Source organism: Arachis ipaensis, chromosome B8 (assembly GCF_059453495.1).
Source record: "Arachis ipaensis isolate K30076 ecotype BB chromosome B8, ASM5945349v1, whole genome shotgun sequence".
In the NCBI taxonomy this organism is placed as follows: Eukaryota; Viridiplantae; Streptophyta; class Magnoliopsida; order Fabales; family Fabaceae; genus Arachis; species Arachis ipaensis.
The window spans coordinates 42665691-42685428 of NC_142443.1; the positions used below are offsets into that span (position 1 = coordinate 42665691).

The following is a 19738-nucleotide window of genomic DNA, read 5'->3' on the forward strand; positions in this document are numbered from 1 at the left end:
TATTACATCCTTTTGACCACTTTAATTCGTTATCTAATAATTTATTTCATTACTCATTCCCAAAAAGAGAAGCTCTATAACGTACTTTCTTTATAAGCAACTGTTGTATGAATTTTTTTCAAAGGAATGTAAAAAATTAAGTCCATATGTGAATTTGTAAATTAATTTGCTACCAGCTAATTTTAATCAATATTCATGACTTTCTGGTAGCATATACCAATTTATGGCCCTAATTAAAAAATTTGTGTAGTCCCTGTGATAGCCTAGTGTATTTTTCTATATAATTGTCTTTCATAGTTAGCATTGTGACTTATTTACATCCTATTTATTAATATTCATTTCAATCCGGTAATGTTAGCTAATACCAGACTATTGTATCACTGCAAATCTATTTTATTACTGCAAGTTACTGGTTAATTAGGTAAATATGTGATATAATTACCTGTAAATAAGTCAATGATGTCTATAAATATATATATGTCATTGACCATTCATCCTATCGGTTAGATCAAAATACATTTAGCTAGAATATATCATAATTCATTTGTTTTATTCCTTTGTAACTCTATTTAGGTACATGGTATTTTTGTTTGCTTTTTCATCTATGAATAAGTATCAAAATTGAATTTGTTGGGACACCTTTCCTGCTTTGAGTAATAAGTAGAATCTTATTTTCTGATCAATATTATTTCATTATCAGAACCTGAATAAAATTATATAGACTGTTCTTCCTTAAAAAATAATAATTATGGAGTCATGGAGAACAAAAAATAAGTTTGCATTATATATATAAGATATTCATAATTTATCCAATTTCTAACAGGGTTTAACCTGCTACTTCCATTTCACAAGGATGGGGCTTACCTTACAATATTTCAAAATATCAAAAGAAACATAGCTTTTTAACAGAGTTAAGCACTAACTACATAAACTACTTTCATTCCAAAAGGATGGGGCTTACCTTACAACATTCATCGTATCAAAAGAAACATAAACTCCTAACAGACATAGGTACTAACTACATAAACTAAATTTTGGGACCATCAACAACTATGAAAACATATACCATACATTTCTAACTTAGGGATTAAGCAAACATTTTAGTTATAAACTAAACCATGAAGAGTCCTTCAGAGTGCTATGTGATTGTTTTCACATTCACATGCTCCTGCCAAATGAAGAGTCCTTCAGAGTGCTATGTGATTGTTTTCACATTCACATGCTCCTGCCAAGTGCGGTGTACCATATTCTCCCTTCTTCCTTCCATGTACTTGAGTCTTGAAATTAAAACATCCGTACCTTATGTGTCATTTAAACCCTTATGGCCAATTCTAGCTTCCATGATTGATATAATGTCTTTACCAACGAACAATGTTGGAGTGTATGGAATACCAAATCTGGACACTGATGAGCGGATAATTTATACGCTTTTTGGCATTGTTTTTAGTATGTTTTTAGTAGGATCTAGTTACTTTTAGGGATGTTTTCATTAGTTTTTATGTTAAATTCACATTTCTGGACTTTACTATGAGTTTGTGTGTTTTTCTGTGATTTCAGGTATTTTCTGGCTGAAATTGAGGGACTTGAGCAGAAATCAGATTCAGAGGTTGAAAAAGGACTGCTGATGCTGTTGGATTCTGACCTCCCTGCACTCAAAGTAGATTTTCTGGAGCTACAGAACTCGAAATGGCGCGCTTCCAATTGCGTTGGAAAGTAGACATCTAGGGCTTTCCAGAAATATATAATAGTCCATACTTTGGCCAAGAATTGATGATGTAAACTGGCGTTCAACGCCAGCCTTCTGCCCAAATCTGGAGTCCAGCGCCAGAAAAGGATCCAAAACCAGAGTTGAACGCCCAAACTGGCATAGAAACTGGCGTTCAACTCCACAAATGGCCTCTGCACGTGCTACACTTAAGCTCAGCCCAAACACACACCAAGTGGGCCCCGGAAGTGGATTTATGCATCAATTACTTACTCATGTAAACCCTAGTGACTAGTTTATTATAAATAGGACCTTTTACTATTGTATTAGGCATCTTTTGATCATCTTAGGATCTTAGGATCATCTTTGGATTACCTTATGATCCTTTGATCACGTTTTAGGGGGCTGGCCATCTCGGCCATGCCTGGACCTTCACTTATGTATTTTTAACGGTAGAGTTTCTACACTCCATAGATTAAGGTGTGGAGCTCTGCTGTTCCTCAAAGATTAATGCAAAGTACTACTGTTTTCTATTCAATTCTTCTTATTTCGCTTCTAAGATATCCATTCGCACCCAAGAACGTGATGAAGATGATGATTATGTGTGACGCTCATCATCCTTCTCCCCTATGAACGCGTGCCTGACAAACACTTCTGTTCTACATGAATTAAGCTAGAATGAGTATCTCTTAGATCTCCTAACCAGAATCTTCGTGGCGTAAGCTAGAATGATGGCGGCATTCAAGAGAATCCGAAAAGTCTAAACCTTGTCCGTGGTATTCCGAGTAGGATTCAATGATTGAATGACTGTGACGAGCTCCTAACTCGCGATTGCAGGGCGTTAGTGACAGACGCAAAAGGATAGTAAATCCTATTCCAGCATGATCGAGAACCGACAGATGAATAGCCGTGCCGTGACAGGGTGCGTGAGCATACTATTCACTGAGAGGATAAGATGAAGCCATTGACAAAGGTGATGCCTCCAGACGATTAGCCGTACCGTGACAGGGCATTGGATCATTTTCCCGAGAGATGACCAAAAGTAGCCATTGACAGTGGTGATGTATCACATAAAGCCAGCCATGGAAAGGAGTAAGACTGATTGGATGAAGATAGCAGGAAAGAAGAGGTCCAGAGGAACGAAAAGCATCTCCATTCGCTTATCTGAAATTCCTGCCAATGAATCTACATAAGTATCTCTATCCCTTTTATTGTTTATTTTAATCTAATAAAGTATCATGTTTAAATCCGCCTGACTGAGATTTGCAAGGTGACCATAGCTTGCTTCATACCAACAATCTCCGTGGGATTCGACCCTTACTCACGTAAGGTATTACTTGGACGACCCAGTGCACTTGCTGGTTAGTTGTATTGAAGTTGTGACAATTATGAATTAAGATTAGAGCACCAAGCTTTGGAGCCATTACCAGGATTTGTTCGAGCCTGGAGATCACAATTTCGTGCACCAAGTTTTTGGCGCCGTTGCCGGGGATTGTTCGAGTTTGGACAACTGACGGTTCATCTTGTTGCTCAGATTAGGTAATTTTCTTTTTGTTTTGTTTTTAAAAAAATTTTTCAAAAATCTTTCAAAAATATTTTCAAAAAAAAAAATTTTTTTTCTCTTGTTTTCGAAAAAAATAAAAATGTTTTCAAAAATTTATTCAAAATTTTTAAGAATGAATTCTAGTGTTTCATGAAGCATGTGAAGCCTGGCTGGCTGTAAAGCCATGTCTAAATTCTTTTGGACTGAGGCTTGCAATTTGTTATCAAAGAGCAATATACTCTCGTGTTAAAGACTAAAGCTTGGCTGGCCATTGGCCATGTCTAGTGTTTTGGACTGGAGCTTTCATTGAAAGCTTGGCTGGCTAGTGAGCCATGTCTAATTCCTGGACTGAAGCTTTAGACTAACATGGCAAAATTCCTGGAATTCATATTAAAAATTTTGGAATCCTTATTTTATCTTTTTCATATTATTTTCGAAAAAAATCCAAAAAAAAAAAAAAAATTAAAATCATAAAAATAAAAAAAATTCTCTGTTTCTTGTTTGAGTCTTGAGTCATATCATAAGTTTGGTGTCAATTGCATTTGCATCTTGCATTTTTTCGAAAATTCATGCATTCATAGTGTTCTTCATGATCTTCAAGTTGTTCTTGGTAAGTCTTCTTGTTTGATCTTGATGATTTTTTGTTTTGTGTCTTTTATTGTTTTTCATATGCATTTTTCGTTTCTTAGAGTCTAAACATGAAAGATTTCTAAGTTTGGTGTCTTGCATGTTTTCTTTGCATTAAAAATTTTTCAAAATTGTGTCTATGATGTTTATCTTGACATTCATAGTGTTCTTGGTGTTCATCTTGACATTCATAGCATTCTTGCATGCATCACATGTTTTGATCTAAAAATTTCATGCATTGCATCCTTTTAGTGTTTTTCTCTTGCATCATAAAAATTCAAAAATCAAAAAAATATCTTTCCCTTTTTCTCTCATCAAATTCGAAAATTTGGATTGACTTTTTCAAAAATTTTTAAAATAAAATTGTTTCTTATGAGTCAAATCAAATTTTCAATTTGAAAATCTTATCTTTTTCAAAATCTTTTTCAAAAATCAAATCTTTTTCAAAATTCTTAGTTATTTTCGAAAAATTCAAAAAAATATATTTTTCAAAAATATTTTTCTTATTTTTATATCAAATTTTCGAAAATAACATAAACAATTAATGTTTTGATTCAAAAAAATTTTTGAAGTTTGTTACTTGCTTGTTAAGAAAGATTCAAACTTTAAGTTCTAGAATCATATCTTGTGATTTCTTATGAATCAAGTCATTAATTGTGATTTTAAAAATCAAATCTTTTTCAAAAATATGATTTTAAAATATCTTCTCTAACTTCCTAACTTCTTATCTTTTCAAAATTTGTTTCAACTAACTAACTAACTTTTTGTTTGTTTCTTAACTTTTTCAAAACTACCTAACTAACTCTCTCTCTCTAATTTTCGAAAATATCTCCCCCTTTTTCAAAAATTTCTTTTTAATTAACTAATTATTTTTATTTTTATTTTTATTTCAAAAAAATTTTCGAAAAATACTAACAAATTTTCAAAAACCAATTTTCAAAAATCACTAACTCCTTTTCAAAATAATTTTCGAAAATTATACCTCCCCCATCCTATTCTATTTATTCATTCATATCCTAACATCTCATCTCACATCTCTTCCATTCTCACAGTTGTGTTTCTTCCTTTATATTACATTCTTTGTCTCCCCCTTTTCTTCCACTCACAAAGGGATCCCTATACTGTGGTATAAAGGATCTCTATTATTATTATTATCATTTTTCTGTCCATTCTTCCTTGTCATATGAGCAGGAGCAAGGATAAGAGCATTCTTGTGGAAGCAGATCCAGAACCTGAAAGGACTCTGAAGAGAAAATTAAGAGAAGCTAAAATACAACAATCCAGAGATAACCTTTCAGAAATTTTCGAACAAGCAGAAGAGATGGCAGCCGAAAATAATAATAATGTAAGGAAGATGCTTGGTGACTTCACTGCACCTAATTCCAATTTACATGGAAGAAGCATCTCCATTCCTGCCATTGGAGCAAACAACTTTGAGCTGAAACCTCAATTAGTTTCTCTGATGCAGCAGAACTGCAAGTTTCATGGACTTCCATCTGAAGATCCTTTTCAGTTCTTAACTGAATTCTTGCAGATATGTGATACTGTTAAGACTAATGGAGTAGATCCTGAAGTCTACAGGCTCATGCTTTTCCCTTTTGCTGTAAGAGACAGAGCTAGATTATGGTTGGATTCTCAACCTAAAGACAGCCTGGACTCTTGGGATAAGCTGGTCACGGCTTTCTTAGCCAAGTACTTTCCTCCTCAAAAGCTGAGCAAGCTTAGAGCTGATGTTCAAACCTTCAGACAGAAAGAAGGTGAATCCCTCTATGAAGCTTGGGAAAGATACAAACAGTTGACCAAAAAGTGTCCTTCTGACATGCTTTCAGAATGGACCATCCTGGATATATTCTATGATGGTTTATCTGAGCTATCAAAGATGTCACTGGACACTTCTGCAGGTGGATCTATTCACCTAAAGAAAACGCCTGCAGAAGCTCAAGAACTCATTGACATGGTTGCTAATAACCAGTTCATGTACACTTCTGAAAGGAATCCTGTAAGCAATGGGACGCCTATGAAGAAGGGAGTTCTTGAAGTTGATACTCTGAATGCCATACTGGCTCAGAACAAAATATTGACTCAGCAAGTCAACATGATTTCTCAGAGTCTGCATGGAATGCAAGCTGCATCCAACAGTACTCAAGAGGCATCTTCTGAAGAAGAAGCCTATGATCCTGAGAACCCTGCAATAGCAGAGGTAAATTACTTAGGTGAACCTTATGGAAACACCTATAACTCAACATGGAGAAATCATCCAAATTTCTCATGGAAGGATCAAAAGCCTCAACAAGGCTTTAATAATGGTGGAAGAAACAGGTTTAGCAATAGCAAGCCTTTTCCATCATCAACTCAGCAACAGACAGAGAACTCTGAACAAAATGCTTCTAATTTAGCAAATCTAGTCTCTGATCTATCTAAGGCCACTGTAAGTTTCATGAATGAAACAAGATCTTCCATTAGAAATCTGGAAGCACAAGTGGGCCAGCTGAGTAAAAGGATCACTGAAATCCCTCCTAGTACTCTCCCAAGCAATACAGAAGAGAATCCAAAAGGAGAGTGCAAGGCCATTGACATAAGTGCCATGGCCGAACCTGTAAGGGAAGGAGAGGACGTGAATCCCAAGGAGGAAGACCTCCTGGGACGTCCAGCGACCAATAAGGAGCTTCCCTCTGAGGAACCAAAGGACTCTGAGGCTCGTCTAGAGACCATAGAGATCCCATTGAACCTCCTTATGCCCTTCATGAGCTCTGATGAGTATTCCTCTTCTGAAGAGAATGAGGATGTTACTGAAGAGCAAACTGCCAAGTTTCTTGGTGCAATCATGAAGCTGAATGCCAAATTATTTGGCATTGATACATGGGAAGTTGAACCTCCCTTGTTCATCAAAGTGATCTGGATCAACTGACATTGCGTCAGAAGAGACAGGATCCTGGAAAGTTCATAATACCCTGTACCATAGGCACCATGATCTTTAAGGCTCTATGTGACCTTGGTTCAGGGATAAACCTCATGCCCCTCTCTGTAATAGAGAAACTGGGAATCTATGGGGTGCAAGCTGCTAAAATCTCACTAGAGATGGCAGACAGCTCAAGAAAATAGGCTTATGGACAAGTAGAGGACGTTTTAGTAAAGGTTGAGGGCCTTTACATCCCTGCTGATTTCATAGTCCTGGATACTGGAAAGGAAGAGGATGAATCCATCATCCTAGGAAGACCTTTCCTAGCCACAGCAAGAGCTGTGATTGATGTTGACAGAGGTGAAATAGTCCTTCAATGGAATGAGAACTCCCTTGTATTCAAAACTCAAGGATCTCCCTCTGCAACCATGGAGAGGAAGCAGAGAAAGCTTCTCTCAAAGCAGAGTCAACCAGAGCCCCCACAGTCAAACTCTAAGTTTGGTGTTGGGAGGCCACAACCAAACTCTAAGTTTGGTGTTGAACTCCCATATCCAAACTCTAAGTTTGGTGTTGGAGAGTCTCAACAAAGCTCTGCACATCTGTGAGGCTCCATGAGAGCCCACTGTCAAGCTATTGACATTAAAGAAGCGCTTGTTGGGAGGCAACCCAATGTTTATCTAATTCTTATTTTTATTGTTTGTCATGTTTTCTTAGGTTCATGATCATGTGGAGTCACAAAATAAATAGAAAAATTGAAAACGGAATCAAAAACAGCAGAAGAAAAATCACACCCTGGAGGAGCATCTGTCTGGCGTTCAGCGCCAGAACAGAGCATGGTTCTGGCGCTGAACGCCCAAAATGGGCAGCTTCTGGGCGCTGAATGCCAGAACAGGCATGGTTCTGGCGTTCAACGCCAGAAATGGCACACAGATGGACGTTGAACGCCCAAAATGGCCACCAACCTGGCGCTGAACGCCCAGAGTTGGATACAAAGGCATTTTTACATGCCTAATGGTGCAGGGATGTAAATGCCTTGACACCTCAAGATCTGTGGACCCCACAGGATCATCTCAGGATCTGTGGACCCCACAGGATCCACTCAGGATCTGTGGACCCCATAGGATCCCCACCTACCTCCACTCACTTCTTCTCACCACTCTCTTTCACACAACCCCATAAACACTCTTTCCTAAAAACCCCTCACCAATCACCTCAATCTCTCTTCCCCACTAAACCTTCACCACTCACATCCATCTCCTCTTCCTCATAAACCTACCTCATAAACTCCACATACCTTCAAAATTCAAAACCAATTTCCCACCCAAACCCACCCACATGGCCGAAACAATACCCCACCTCCCTACCCTATATAAAGCCCTCCTTTCTTCATCATATTCACACAACACAACCCCTCTATACCCTTCTTGGCCGAACCACATCACCCTCTCCCTCTCCATATTTCTTCTTCTTCTTCTTCTATTCTTTTGTTTATTGCTCGAGGGCGAGCAATATTCTAAGTTTGGTGTGGTAAAAGCATAGCTTTTTTTTTTTGTTTTTCCATTACCATTGATGGCACCTAAGACCGGAAAATCCTCTAGAAGAGGGAAAGGGAAGATAAAAGCTTCCACATCCGAGTCATGGGAGATGGAAAGGTTCATCTCCAAAGCCCATCAAGACCACTTCTATGATGTTGTGGCCAAGAAGAAGGTGATCCCTGAGGTCCCTTTTAAACTCAAAAGAAATGAGTATCCGGAGATCCGACATGAAATTCAAAGAAGAGGTTGGGAAGTTCTAACAAATCCCATCCAACAAGTCGGCATCCTAATGGTTCAAGAGTTCTATGCCAATGCATGGATCACCAAGAACCATGATCAAAGTAAGAACCCGGATCCAAAGAACTATGTTACAATGGTTCGGGGGAAATACTTAGATTTTAGTCCGGAAAATGTAAGGTTGGCGTTCAACTTGCCATACATGGAAGAGAACGCACACCCCTACACAAGGAGAGTCAACTTTGATCAAAGGTTGGACCAAGTCCTTATGGACATATGTGTAGAAGGAGCTCAATGGAAGATTGACTCCAAAGGCAAGCCGGTTCAACTAAGAAGATTGGACCTCAAGCCTATAGCTAGAGGATGGTTGGAGTTTATTCAATGCTCAATCATTCCCACTAGCAACCGGTCTGAAGTTACTATAGACCGGGCTATCATGATCCATAGCATCATGATTGGAGAAGAGGTGGAAGTTCATGAGATTATACCTCAAGAACTCTACAAGGTGGCTGACAAGTCCTCCACCATGGCAAGGTTAGCCTTTCCTCACCTCATTTGCCACCTATGCAATTCAGCTGGAATTGACATAGAGGGAGATATCCTCATTAAAGAGGACAAGCCCATCACTAAGAAAAAGATGGAGCAAGCAAGAGAGCCCAGTCATGGAGCTCAAGAGGCGCAAGAAGCTCATCACCATGAGATTCCGGAAATGCCTCAAATGCACTTTCCTCTACAAAACTATTGGGAGCACATCAACACCTCCCTAGAAGAATTGAGCTCCAATATGGGACAACTAAGGGTGGAACATCAAGAGCACTCCATCATGCTGCATGAAATAAGAGAAGATCAAAAAGCAATGAGGGAGGAGCAACAAAGACAAGGAAGAGACATAGAAGAGCTCAAGGACATCATTGGTTCCTCAAGAAGGAAACGCCACCATCACTAAGGTGGATTCATTCCTTGTTCTTCTTCCTTCTGTTTTTCGTTTTCTATGTTATGTGCTTATCTATGTTTGTGTCTTCATTACATGATCATTAGTAGTTAGTAACTTTGTCTTAAAGATATAAATGTCCTATGAATCCATCACCTCTCTTAAATAAAAAAACTGTTTTAATTCAAAAGAACAAGAAGTACATGAGTTTCGAATTTATCCTTGAACTTAACTTAATTATATTGATGTGGTGACAATGCTTCCTGTTTTCTGAATGTATGCTTGAACAGTGCATATGTCTTTTGAAGTTGTTGTTTAAGAATGTTAAATATGTTGGCTCTTGAAAGAATGATGACTAGGAGACATGTTATTCGATAATCTGAAAAATCATAAAAATGATTCTTGAAGCAAGAAAAAGCAGCAAAAAAACAAAGCTTGCAGAAAAAAAAAGAAAAAAAAAATAGGCAAAAAAAAATAGAAAGAAAAAGAAAAAGCAAGCAGAAAAAGCCAATAACCCTTAAAACCAAAAGGCAAGGGCAAATAAAAAGGATCTCAAGGCTTTGAGCATTAGTGGATAGGAGGGCCGAAAGGAATAAAATCCTGGTCTAAGCGGCTAAACCAAGCTGTCCCTAACCATGTGCTTGTGGCGTGTAGGTGTCAAGTGAAAACTTGAGACTGAGCGGTTAAAGTCAAGGTCCAAAGCAAAAACTAAGAGTGTGCTTAAGAACCCTGGACACCTCTAAGTGGGGACTCTAGCAAAGCTGAGTCACAATCTGAAAAGGTTCACCCAATTATGTGTCTGTGGCATTTATGTATCCGGTGGTAATACTGGAAAACAAAGTGCTTAGGGCCACGGCCAAGACTCATATAGAAGCTGTGTTCAAGAATCATCATACTGAACTAGGAGAGTCAATAACACTATTCGAAATCTGAAGTTCCTATAGATGCCAATCATTCTAAACTTCAATGGATAAAGTGAGATGCCAAAACTATTCAAGAGGCAAAAAGCTATAAGTCCCGCTCATATGATTGAAGCTCTGTTTCATTGATAGTTTGGAATTTATAGTATATTCTCTTCTTTTTATCCTATTTGATTTTCAGTTGCTTGGGGACAAGCAACAATTTAAGTTTGGTGTTGTGATGAGCGGATAATTTATACGCTTTTTGGCATTGTTTTTAGTATGTTTTTAGTAGGATCTAGTTACTTTTAGGGATGTTTTCATTAGTTTTTATGTTAAATTCACATTTCTGGACTTTACTATGAGTTTGTGTGTTTTTCTGTGATTTCAGGTATTTTCTGGCTGAAATTGAGGGACTTGAGCAGAAATCAGATTCAGAGGTTGAAAAAGGACTGCTGATGCTGTTGGATTCTGACCTCCCTGCACTCAAAGTGGATTTTCTGGAGCTACAGAACTCGAAATGGCGCGCTTCCAATTGCGTTGGAAAGTAGACATCTTGGGCTTTCCAGAAATATATAATAGTCCATACTTTGGCCAAGAATTGACGACGTAAACTGGCGTTCAACGCCAGCCTTCTGCCCAAATCTGGAGTCCAGCGCCAGAAAAGGATCCAAAACCAGAGTTGAACGCCCAAACTGGCATAGAAACTGGTGTTCAACTCCACAAATGGCCTCTGCACGTGCTACACTTAAGCTCAGCCCAAACACACACCAAGTGGGCCCCGGAAGTGGATTTATGCATCAATTACTTACTCATGTAAACCCTAGTGACTAGTTTATTATAAATAGGACCTTTTACTATTGTATTAGGCATCTTTTGATCATCTTAGGATCTTAGGATCATCTTTGGATTACCTTATGATCCTTTGATCACGTTTTAGGGGGCTGGCCATCTCGGCCATGCCTGGACCTTCACTTATGTATTTTTAACGGTAGAGTTTCTACACTCCATAGATTAAGGTGTGGAGCTCTGCTGTTCCTCAAAGATTAATGCAAAGTACTACTGTTTTCTATTCAATTCTTCTTATTTCGCTTCTAAGATATCCATTCGCACCCAAGAACGTGATGAAGATGATGATTATGTGTGACGCTCATCATCCTTCTCCCCTATGAACGCGTGCCTGACAAACACTTCTGTTCTACATGAATTAAGCTAGAATGAGTATCTCTTAGATCTCCTAACCAGAATCTTCGTGGCGTAAGCTAGAATGATGGCGGCATTCAAGAGAATCCGGAAAGTCTAAACCTTGTCCGTGGTATTCCGAGTAGGATTCAATGATTGAATGACTGTGACGAGCTCCTAACTCGCGATTGCAGGGCGTTAGTGACAGACGCAAAAGGATAGTAAATCCTATTCCAGCATGATCGAGAACCGACAGATGAATAGCCGTGCCGTGACAGGGTGCGTGAGCATACTATTCACTGAGAGGATAAGATGAAGCCATTGACAAAGGTGATGCCTCCAGACGATTAGCCGTGCCGTGACAAGGCATTGGATCATTTTCCCGAGAGATGACCGAAAGTAGCCATTGACAGTGGTGATGTATCACATAAAGCCAGCCATGGAAAGGAGTAAGACTGATTGGATGAAGATAGCAGGAAAGAAGAGGTCCAGAGGAACGAAAAGCATCTCCATTCGCTTATCTGAAATTCCTGCCAATGAATCTACATAAGTATCTCTATCCCTTTTATTGTTTATTTTAATCTAATAAAGTATCATGTTTAAATCCGCCTGACTGAGATTTGCAAGGTGACCATAGCTTGCTTCATACCAACAATCTCCGTGGGATTCGACCCTTACTCACGTAAGGTATTACTTGGACGACCCAGTGCACTTGCTGGTTAGTTGTATCGAAGTTGTGACAATTATGAATTAAGATCAGAGCACCAAGCTTTGGAGCCATTACCAGGATTTGTTCGAGCCTGGAGATCACAATTTCGTGCACCAGACACCCTCACCATCTTCTTCGACTCCAAATCATGGTTCTAATCCCTCCTCAACTGCCAAACTATGACCTGTCTTGTGAAGCCGACATTGCAATATGTAACAAAATCGACTCAGTCATTGAACTCAGTTAGTGCGTGGTAATCAGATTTGACTTTTATGGGTATCATAGCCTCGTAAAACATCCTCTGGAGGAGATTGAAAGTAATTATTGATGATGCCTCGGTGAGGTTAGCCTCTTTCCACCCTTTCCAATAAAAAGTTCCTTCATTGACAACATACTTAGGTTTAATTTTCTGCACATTTGATTCAAATGTACCAGATTGAGTCCAATCCTTTTGAAAGGATGTGTATAGAGACCATGATAGTGTTCTCTGTGAGAAATTCTTCTTTCAAGCGTGGAAAATCCTATACTCGATCGTGTCTTTAAGAATAATGTAACTTAAAATACTTTAAACTTATTTTAAATTTCCTCTCAAATATATATATATATATATATATATTTTAAGAAATAAGAAGTATTAGCCACTCCATTAATTGCTTCATTGGTGAATAGAATAGTGATGTGGATGATCTGCTCTGCTTGTGATAACACTAATAAGTTAAGGTGACCATATCTTTGTATATTTTTACATCTTGGACTACGAGGCCTGATATTTTATATTAATTACCATTTAAAGATTGCTATTAGTATATGTTTCGATGAATATTTTTTAGTTTTTAACCAAAAACCTATAATATTTATATTTTTCATAATTTGCACGGTTTGGTGTATATATGATGACAAAGCTATAGTTTTTAGAAAACTTTAAAATAAGTCTTAGGTTATTAGACTTTATCCAAAGGATATTATCCTATGTTTCATTAAAACATTGCACTCATTTCAAACCCTGGTAGTTAAGACCATCAAGTTTTACCATATTAGGAAAATGTTTAATTACTCTGTTGGTCCCTGTAGTTTCACCAAATTTTTAATTAGGTCCCTATACTTTTTTTTCTTTCAATTGGGTCCTTACACTGCTTTAATTTTGTAATTAAGTCCTTTCTAGTATAAAAGTTATTAGAGTTAACTGAATATTTCTTCGCAAATTGAAGGTATTTATAATTAAAAACTTAATTAAATCTTTGATCGCATGTATTTTGGTAAAAATATTATGTTAATTTTATCATTTTTAACATGAAAAGGACGTGATTACAAAATTAAAAGTAGTATAGGGACCCAATTGAAAGGAAAAAAAGTATAAGGACTTAATTAAAAATTTGGTGAAACTATAGGGACCAACAGAGTAATTAAACCTTAGGAAAATGTCCTTGATATATTTCTGCCAAAGCAATCTTTACTTGATCTACCTTGTTAAGCTATAGATTTCGTACTCCAATAAGTCATTCAAAAAGTTAAACCTATCATGTATAAGCATGTAAATATTCTTCATGCTTCTGATTATCTTTTGTGCTCCTTTTGCAAAAGTATGAGTTAAGACCTATTTTACTTGGGGCTTTGAAAATAACCAAACTTCGTCAGATCACTTTATATCACCAATCTACTAAAACATAAATATTATATGATGGACTTTCATAAAGCTGAGTTATTGTTAGTTTATTTGACTAATTAGCAACCTGTGGCATTTCTTTAGCTTATCTTTGTTATGTACACGCATATCAGGCTTCTCCACATTGAAAAATAATCATTTGGTTAATCTCTTCTTTTGAGAAATCCTTGTCATATATGGCATTCAACCATTTTTGTCTTTAAGTCAACATAGACCATATATTTTGCTTTTTGAATGTCATGATAATCGGTTACTAATAGCTGTCATTTATCTAATACATATTTGTGGCCACAGCTATTAATCTTATCACCGCTTTAGTAGTAAATAATAGTAAAATGTGAGTTTTTGTTTATATTAGTCTCATATAAGACATCATATATAAGCATGGAATAAATTTTCACTAAAGTGGTCTAATCTCTTATATTATATTTTGAAAATAGACAGTCTAAACCATATCTCCTGGGTCTTTGGATAAAAATAAACTCCAGCATACCACTTTAAGATAGCAATTAGATAATACATTATATTTATATAGTAGGCTTCTCTCAATCTTTGAGAAATCACCTTTTTCCGGTTTAATTGGTCAAACTGTGTATTTTTTCCCTCATCTTTGCTATAATATCAAGCTTTTATGCAATGACAATTGACATTTTAGGTCATGTTTTCTTTAGATCCAGCCTTAGCTTGTAACACGCTTAACCGTTTTGAGCTATAAGTAGACTGGCTATATATTTTTTTCTGATTGTGTTGAAAATCTAATACTACTACCTGTCATCTGCCTTAAACATAATTGTATATACTATATGTCCATAAAATGCTTTGAACCTCATCTTAGGCTGAGTCATTTTATCAATAGTAATCAAACTCTAATCCCTATAAATATCAATAGTACTCAAACTATTATCCCTATGGCTGCATGTATTCTTTCCATATGATTTCTACCATTGAGTTTTATCTGATATCACTACTGATATGTGAATTAAGGGATTTGTTCAAGGTGATGTGAAATTGTGATATGTTGTCATGTATTAGTTCACTTTTTTATGTAAAAGAAAAGCTCCTTTAATATAAGTTAGCCATGTAATGCAACAATTTATCCCAAATCAAATACTGGATCTTGTAAATATCCTAATGAATTCGTTCTTTTATATGGAAGAAATGACACTTTATATACATCCTTTTGAAGCTGGTACATGCAATTAAGATTGTAGAAAATAACCTTTTTACCATTTAATGTCAACTTTCTTTACAGGATAGCTCTAGTATGTATGAAATCTACTTGCTTTTGGCTCTAAGTCAATATAAACCATATATCTTTCTAGATGACTGTGATAAAATCATATTTATTTTACCTATACCTATAACTTGTTATAACATTGATTTAACAATATATTATCACCTTAGTTGTGGAAACATGTGCACTTAGAAAAGAAAAAAAAAACAACTACCTCTTGAGTTTGTGTATGTCTGGGTTTTTTGCTGATATTTCCATCATATTGTGTGGACCCATATAAATTTGAGTGTATCAATTCCTGTTTAATTTTTGTTTTAAACATGATGGCTCAGGTCTACAACTATAATGATAAGTTGAGTGCTTATTAATTAGATCACATCGTAACACCTTATTTAATTACTCATATAATGATAAGATACCAATGACTTTGTAAATCTCATAAGTCTTAGTATATGATAGTTGGTTTATAAAATTTTATACCTTATTTTTATATATATATAAAATTTCACCAAGTATTGACTACATAATTTTATTGATTTTTTATAGCATTAATGATCATTCAGCATCCAATCTATCACATCATTGTATCCTTATTCTTTTAAACTTTTTTTTAATTAAACTAACCTCATTATTTCTTTACATTACAATATTGCTCCAAGCCAAGAGTAAATGAAATACTATTATATTTAATTATGCGAAGTTCCAATTAATTATACCAATTGGTTACCTGTGTATAAGTAGTTACTTTATATTTGTGCTTTTCTAAATAGCTTGACAACTCACCTTATTATATACCTAATTTCTGTATATTTTTGAAATTTTACCATGTGATATAATTACCCATATTTCCCCCTAATTTTTCTATGTGCTAACTAACCTCTCCTATTTTTCCTATGTAGAATCGAAATTAGGTTACTATTCTACTCCATATAGTAATAAGCTCACTATTCATATTATTATTAAGAATTTGATACTGTGTTTTTTTTCTTTTTTACACATTGCATAGCTAAGATTAGTCTTCTTCAACATATTGCATAATTTTTCTATGGCTATCGTACTTTAGACTTTATATGATGAGTTGTTACACTCTCAAAGACAAGCTTGATTAAATACCATTATATTTAATGATCCAAAATTCAATTTTCTTACACAAATTGGGTAGCTGTGTATAAGGAGTAACTTTATACTTGTGCACTACTAATTATCCCATTTATACCTAATTGTTTTATATATCTTGAAATTTCACCAGGTATTGACTACATAACTTTACTTATATACATGTGTGGTATATTTTCTACTTTTTTGAGGTAATTTTTCTATATGCTAACTTATCTCTCCTATCTATCCTATATATAAATGATGCGAGCTTACTATTATATTCAATATAGTGATATGCCTACTATTTTTAAATGTACTGTTATACCGAAATATGGATTAATATCCTAGATTGAGAATATGTGTTAAAGAACTAAAATAATTAAGGCTGTTATATGGAATACCAACACTATTCAATACCAAACTTGAACTCAATGCCAGCATATGTAAAACAAAACACTACTCATAGATAGAAATAAATAATGCATTACAAAGGTAATTTAGTTCTGACATATATCGCCATATATTAGATTAACCTACTATAACCATTAGCTGACCATTTCATATTAGCCCAATTACTTAAACATTCCTACGACCTAAGGAAACAAACAAAAAAAAATACCATTCCAAAGCCTTGATCAAATTGAGTCTATTAACGCTATTCTACATACTCATTACAAAACCAAAAACATAATGGCCTGTGCATATTAATATCTTTTAAGATAGTCATAGTCAGTTATCACTCTCATTTATTCGAATCTTCTGCCTCTTCCTACCCTTTAGGCTAAATTTATTTGTCGAAAAATTTAACTCATCTTTAGTGTTAATATTAATATGCACGGACTGCTTTATCCCCACAGGAGCTCTTTTTGCAGGCGTTTTGGACTTCAGGCTTGTGACACTGTCTTCAATGTAAAACCCGGTTAATTAATGACTAATTAGCCCATACATGAGAATTTATTCTAGAAAAGCAAAAAATATAATTTTTATGGCTTAATATGATAGAGGAGATTAAAACGAGAATTTCGATACCAATTTTAAAGAAATTGGTCCAAGATTGGACTGAACAAGCCAAACCGGGCCAACCAGACCCATATTGGGCCCTTGGCCCAACCAAACAAAACCTAAAAACCTAAAAACAGTACTTTCTCTCCTCACTAAACCCTCAAACATGCTGGAAATGGAAAGAGAAAGGGAAAAACACTCTTCCAAGGTTCTACCCTTATTTGATCTTCAAACCATCATAACTTTTAATTCGGAGCTCCGATTGCCGCACCGTTTGTGGCCATGCGTTCACCGCGATGAGCTCTACAAAACCCACTACTTGGTTCTTGAGGTAAGCCACGATTTTAGTCCAGTTCCTCAGCCCTTAAATTCAAATTTAATGAGAAAAAGTGTTGAGATTTTGGGCTCTTTGATGTTATAGGATCCAACTAGTTTGAAGGAGAAGAGTAACCTTGTCTCCTTGATCCTTGGGTGTGGTAAAACTCTCAATCCTAGTGGAATTTGTTGGTTTATGATGTTGGGTATTGAGTTGTTGTGTTTGAATATGATGATTGTGGCTTAGGTAGTGTGTATGTGAATATTGAAACTTGATCAGGGTTTTGGAAAGCTTGGAAAAGGGCTTTGGTGTGCTAAAAATCTGTTCTTGGAGGTGTTGAAGCTTTGAGAGATTGTGGAAAGGTGATTTGGAAGTGCTCTGTGTTGAGCGGGAAAATTGGCTAAGGTATGGTCTCGGTTTCCTGTATCTAAAATATAACGTGGTGTAAAAACTTAGGCTAAAGGCCCTAAGATAGGATTTGAATGTTTGATGTTGTTGGAATGGTTGAGATAAATTATGTGGTTGTGTATGTGATTAATGAATATTGATGTTTTGATAGGGTGATGCATGAGAGATATGCATGTTTTGATATATGCTTAATGATTGATTGAGGTTGAGTTGTGGGTGAGCCATATTAATGGTGAGGGTGATATTGATTGTGTGTATTGATGGTTGATTTGAAACGGTATTGTTGGGAATTCGGATGAGAAAATACGTATATTATGATATTGTGTTTGAACTTGAGTTACTTGGTTGAGATTAGTTAAAATGATGGATTGGTGGGTCATGATTGATAAAAATGTCAATGTATGAGTTGAGGAGGCTTGAGGTTGATTTTTGTATGTTTTGTTTGATTTTAAAAGGGGCGGAATTGGTTGTTTTCAAAATGGAACTTTGTGGTTTTGTATGAAAATGTGGTTTTTGGGCATACTTTGATGGAGCATAACTTGGACTCCGGATCCCCGTTTTGTGCCAAACTTGTTTAGAAATGAAATTGGATCCGGTATGTTTATGCCATTCAAAGAACGGGTGAAAAATATTTTGAAACGGAGAATTTATACCTGTCGGAAGATTGGGGTTTGAAACTGTGAATTCTGTAGCTTTTTAACTTAGAAAAAATTTTGGCAGAGCGCACACCCACGTGTATGCGTGGCTGACGCACACGCGTCGTATTCAAATATTCGCTATCCACGCGTGCGCCTGGCCGACGCGTACGCGTCGATGAGCTAAATCAATTGCCCAGTCAAAATTCCCGAGAGTTTTGCGGGAGTTGTGCTGGTTTTGTGCCTGGGGCACTGGTATGCGAAATCGTGATTACACTTTAATTATGTAAAATTCATTGCTCTTTCTTTCCCTGGAAATGGCGCCAAAAACATGATGCTAAGACCATGGTTCACAACTCCGTGTAACTAACCAGCAAGTGCACTGGGTCGTCCAAGTAATACCTTACGTGAGTAAGGGTCGAATCCCACGGAGATTGTTGGTATGAAGCAAGCTATGGTCACCTTGCAAATCTCAGTTAGGCAGATATAAATTGATAATGGTGTTTTCGAATAATAAATAATAGAATAGGGATAGAGGTACTTATGTAAATCATTGGTAGGAATATCAGATAAGCGAATGGAGATGATTTTCGTTCCTCTGAACCTCTGCTTTCCTGCTATCTTCATCCAATCAATCTTACTCCTTTCCATGGCTGGCTTTATGTGATACATCACCACTGTCAATGGCTACTTTCAGTCATCTCTCGGGAAAATGATCCAATGCCCTGTCACGGCACGGCTAATCGTCTGGAGGCATCACCCTTGTCAATGGCTTCATCTTATCCTCTCAGTGAATAATATGCTCACGCACCCTGTCACGGCACGACTATTCATCTGTCGGTTCTTGATCATGCTGGAATAGGATTTACTATCCTTTTGCGTCTGTCACTAACGCCCTGTAATCGCGAGTTTGGAGCTCGTCACAGTCATTCATTCATTGAATCCTACTCGGAATACCACAGACAAGGTTTAGACCTTCCGGATTCTCTTGAATGCCGCCATCATTCTAGCTTACACCACGAAGATTCTGGTTAGGAGATCTAAGAGATATTCATTCTAGCTTATTTCATGTAGAACGGAAGTGTTTGTCAGGCACGTGTTCATAGGGGAGAATG

At 36.5% G+C, this 19738-nt stretch overlaps 1 non-coding gene across 1 annotated transcript; it reads right to left on the bottom strand.

Annotated features, from left to right (window-relative positions):
- Positions 1 to 5592: 5592 nt before the first annotated feature.
- LOC148547827 (small nucleolar RNA R71) lies at positions 5593 to 5700 on the bottom strand. The gene has a single exon (XR_015897410.1). It is a non-coding gene; the product is annotated as a small nucleolar RNA R71 (small nucleolar RNA).
- Positions 5701 to 19738: the final 14038 nt, after the last annotated feature.